This window comes from Brassica oleracea, chromosome C3 (genome assembly GCF_000695525.1).
Source record: "Brassica oleracea var. oleracea cultivar TO1000 chromosome C3, BOL, whole genome shotgun sequence".
NCBI classification, from domain to species: Eukaryota; Viridiplantae; Streptophyta; class Magnoliopsida; order Brassicales; family Brassicaceae; genus Brassica; species Brassica oleracea.
In genome coordinates, this window is record NC_027750.1 from 44,790,826 (window position 1) to 44,795,502 (window position 4,677).

Genomic DNA, 4,677 nt, shown 5'->3' on the forward strand with positions numbered 1-4,677 from the left:
CATCCTGTCCTGAATCTAATCTGTCATGCTAGGACTGCTAGAGAGATGCTAACCGCTGATCTAGGAGACTAGTGAGCATTATCAACCTGCGCCTAGGGCTTAGCTAGAAGCATCGATCGATATTGTCTCCTGACAATCGATCGATATTGCGAAAGGTGTATCGATCGATGTCCCTATAGGATCATCGATCGACACTTTCTTGTGATCAAAAGACGACAGTTGAGATCCAAGATCTAGTTAGTTAACCAGTAAAACATTACCATCGCTGATCACTGTGATTAAGGAGTTGAGCTCTAATATATCATGCATGCAACTGTTAGGCATCTATAGGATTATAATCTCCGACACCTGAATAGAAACTCTGCATCTAATATCTTCCAATAAGTTACACCCCCAATCATCTTGTTAGTCGAGCAATAGACTTGCTCAATTAGGATTGCTATTTACTTTTAAACAATAAAACAACAAACACTTAGAATTAATAATTTGACTAGATTTAATAGGTTCCCTAGCTCTTTGTGGATTCGATCCCTAAATACTGCAATTGAACCTCTTATTTGAGAGAGTAATTCACTCCTTAAGGTAATTTGAGTGGTATCAGTAAGTGATACAAATGAGGAGAAAAACTAGACTGAGAAATATAAACAAAAGAGAGACCCAACTGTTTAGTTGGAGCTCGATGTCAAGAGCGTGTGTGTGTATGCGTGTATTGATGAACGTGTCATCAATCTTACTTTCCTCCTCCCTTTTATAATCATCATTCTAGTTTAGATTACCCTATGTCTCAGCTTTGATTCTTTCGCCGACCCTACGAACATCAGGGTTATATTAGGATATTCTTTGACCGAGTTCATTTTTGATGTGAATTTTCCTACACTCGTGTGACTCTTTAATATGACGACTTCTCATGCCTTCGTTGATCCTATCCCTCTATAGCTATATTTCTCGAGCTCATTTATTCTCATCCTCGGCCGAACTCGAGCTCAGCCGATTAACTAATTGTGGGAACCGGAATTCACACCGTCGAGATTTGTTAATCGGAGGAAAGCCAAGCTAACATAGCCTTCCCTAAAAGTCTCGATTATCTACTGGGCCACGCACAACACAATCAATATGAAAGAGTCGAAAGTAATAAATCGTAAAAGAGCGAAAAGAGAACAAAGAGGTCTTATTTCCGAATTCATGTTTGAGCGTGAACAACAGGTAAGATCCTAGGCCACGAGAGCTGTCGGTACGTTCGCTAGTCTTGCCACCTAAGTTCTAACCAAGTCGAGTCGCAGCTCGATAGTAAAAACGGAAAAATGCCTAAATTGCTCTAAGTATTAAGTTTGCTCTGAGAAAGCTCTCCCCTGCTCCTAGCCTTAAGCCCTCCTTATATACTCTTTCTAGGTCGGTTTGCGCCTTTTCATGGGCCGAATTCGTCGCGAGATGGGCTTTTTCATTTTTCGTCACCCTTCATGATTATCTTCGGAAACTTGACATTTATCTTTTCCTGCGAATAAAAAATAGACCGTCATATCAGCCTTAGGCTCAATTCTATTCTAAAATCGTAAGTGGGCCGTTTAGCCACGGTCCAACCTCCTTTTGGGCCGTTTTGGGACTTAGACGTTTTTACGATTTTTCGTAAGAAACAGCCGTTGGTTTTTCCGAAAGGATTCCAATTCCCATATAGTTAAGGCAACTGGTGTTCAAGCTAACCATAGCCGTTTTATACGGCAGGCAGGAATCCGTTTTGACGACCAAGTTTTTTATAACTTTTCCTGAAGTCTTTCTTTGATAATCCTAAGCGAGACGAGGCATGGGTGTTGCGTGCAAGGGCCCGAGGATTGTGTTACGGGAAATTAGACGAGGATGCACGGTTTCGGGACAGGAGGTCGGTCCTCGCCCATGGGCGAGGTGACCTCGGTGCGGGTCGTCCTCGCCCATGGGAGAGGTGACCTTCTTGCGGGTCATCCTCGCCCATGGGCGAGGTGACCTCGGTGCGGGTCGTCCTCGCCCATGGGCGGGGTGATCTCGGTGTGGGTCGTCCTCGCCCATGGGCAAGGTGACCCGTGTTGAGACGGTCGTCGCCCTAGGGCGAGGTGGTCGGTCTTTGCTTCTGATTGAGACCTCATCCAGACTGATCCTCTTCTCAACGTTCCTCGGTTTGCATCCGCGAAAAACTGTCTTTTACTTGATTTAACCGTTTTCCGGGAATGTCTAATTTTCAGGGTTCGATCGAGAGTTGGTTTTCTGGGAACTTTCAGGCATTGATTCCGTCGTGATCGGTTTTGACCCCAACAGTTAGCCCCCCAACTAGCTAGGATTCGTGGACCTAGGTGTGAGGTCCTAGCTTGCGGTATGACTTGTTTTGATGAAATTAGACGTAATCGTTTGCCGAAAGTCTGAGAATGAATAGTAACATTTTTTCTTATATATAGGTGGAGTAAGTTTTTTCAAAGTCTTTATTAACTTCTCTTCACAAGAAAATTTCTCCAGGGTATAAATTTCTCTTATCCTCTCTCTCTTGACCTTTGTGTCAAAGTTTTTGTCTTTCAAAAAATGACTTCAAAAAAAGAGATCCTCTAAGAAAAAGACTTCCCCTTAATCATCTTCTGGCAATCCTTGTACCAATGAGGAGATTGTTCCCAAAGAGGAATTCGAGGTCGAGCAAGAAGAGAAGGAAGCGTACTGGGACGCTATATGCGGTTTGATAACTCCTCCGCCCGAAGTCTTCTATCCCACAAGACCCGCGACGCAGCTTGATTTTACCCTTCCGAGCAGGACCTCTCCCGTCTATCTTAAGACCCTTCGGGAGTTTTATAGAGTCCCGAGCAGGGTTGTGTTTTGAGTCCCGGTGCATGATGAGAGTGCGGATGATCCCCTAGAGGGATTCTTCACATGCTACGAAGCTTTCCTGACACGTTGTCGCATGTGGTTCCCAATTCATGAGGCCATCGTCTGCGCACTCGACCGTTTTGAGCTGTCGATCAGTCAGCTAAACGTTGCGGCGTTGCAGAACTTTCTTGGAGTGTTGATCATGAGCTACGAGCTCGGAATGGACCTCAGCCCCGACGACTTTGAAGGGCTATGGTCGACACGAAAGACCTCGATTGACTTCTCATACCGTATGGCTCCTAAGAGACATATGTCGATAATCCAGGGGCATACTTCAAATGCCAAGGGATGGTTCGAGCGTTTTTTCTATGTTCGAATTGATGGCGCATCCGTCGAGGAGAACTGTCTCCCCTTGTTCTGTTGCAAATGGAACTTTCATCGTGGTACGATGGTTGGAAATTTGGTTCGTATAGATACTCGGAGGTATCTAACGCATTTTATTTATTTTATTTTTTTGCAGCGAACAGTATCCTCCCCGCGACCCCCAAGGACCTGTTTGCTAAGCGCGATCTTCTCCGCAACGGTCCGTTCTTTTGGGATTCCTTCACCCTAGACAGGATCCGGAATGCAGTGGCGCTCTACCGATCGCGAGGCATCTTCCGACCTTTACATGCATCATATATGGACGAGCCACACCCCGACGCCCTTTACGTGCATCGGATATGGACGAGCCACACCCCGACGCTGTTCCCGATCAGAGGGAGAGAGTTAGGCCTCGAAAGGACAAGGGAATCCCTCTCGAAGACAGAAAATTTGTCTCAGAAGATCTTCTGCTGCCTGGATGGAACCCGGGTTTCACCCCGGGTGATGGGAGTGGAACCAGCGAGGCTCCCCTTCCGGACGAATTCTTTGCCAACCTTACTCCCGGTTTTACTACTCCAGCTTCACTGGATGAGGCATCGAGGAGAGAAGTGGTCGCGGAAGGTTCTCGGTTGATCAACGAGGTTTAGTCTCTGAAAAATTATTTTTTTGGCGAGTCTTCGTTTGTCGCTTCCATGTTTGACCCTTGATTCGTGTAGGGAATGCGGGTCTTTAGTTCAACGCTTGACGGAAGTTTCAGAGAGGCACGTCTTTCGCACTTCAAGGCCGAAGAGATCGAGAGGCAGTTCATTCGTTTTCAGAACGAGGTTGCGGAAAGAGAGCGCACACAGGCTGAGTCCCATTCCCGAGCTCTCATTCGTGCGGAGAGGAAGGGGAGGAGGGCGATTGCTGCTGAGTTAGCGAGGAGAGCTACATTGTTTGATGCTGAGTTCAGGAGTTTCAAGGATGCTCAAGACTACGTGGGTGACTTCCGTTAACGCCACGGTTTGGTTGGTACCCTTTGGAAGTTGCAGAACGCTGATTTCTCTTTCTCTCTGAGCTTGCTGAGATGCCGGGCCTCATGGATGGGTGCGCCCAGGCCGAGTCGATGGTTCCTCCAATCGAGGGGAGGATCCGAGAGATTTGGGAACCCATCGAGGTTTCGGATGACACGACGGAAGCGGGAGCTGATTCTGCGGACGAGGGAGGAGAAGTTTATCAGCCCGCGGACTCATTTGGAGCCTCGATTTCCGGGTATCTTGACCTTGATCTCTGAAGGTCGTCGGGATTGTTTTCCCTTTGCCTTTATCTCCAGATTTCGTGTAGTGTTTTTGGCCGAGTGTGGCCGTTTGTTATTTGAGTGTGCTATGGCCTTGCAAGGTCATTTGACTATGTATGCGGGACTGGCCGTTGGTGGCTTCGAATCCCAGCCGCTATGCGGCCTTTTTATATATAACGAATGTTCTTTTAGCATTCTATGGGTTTTAGTTTATACTTCTG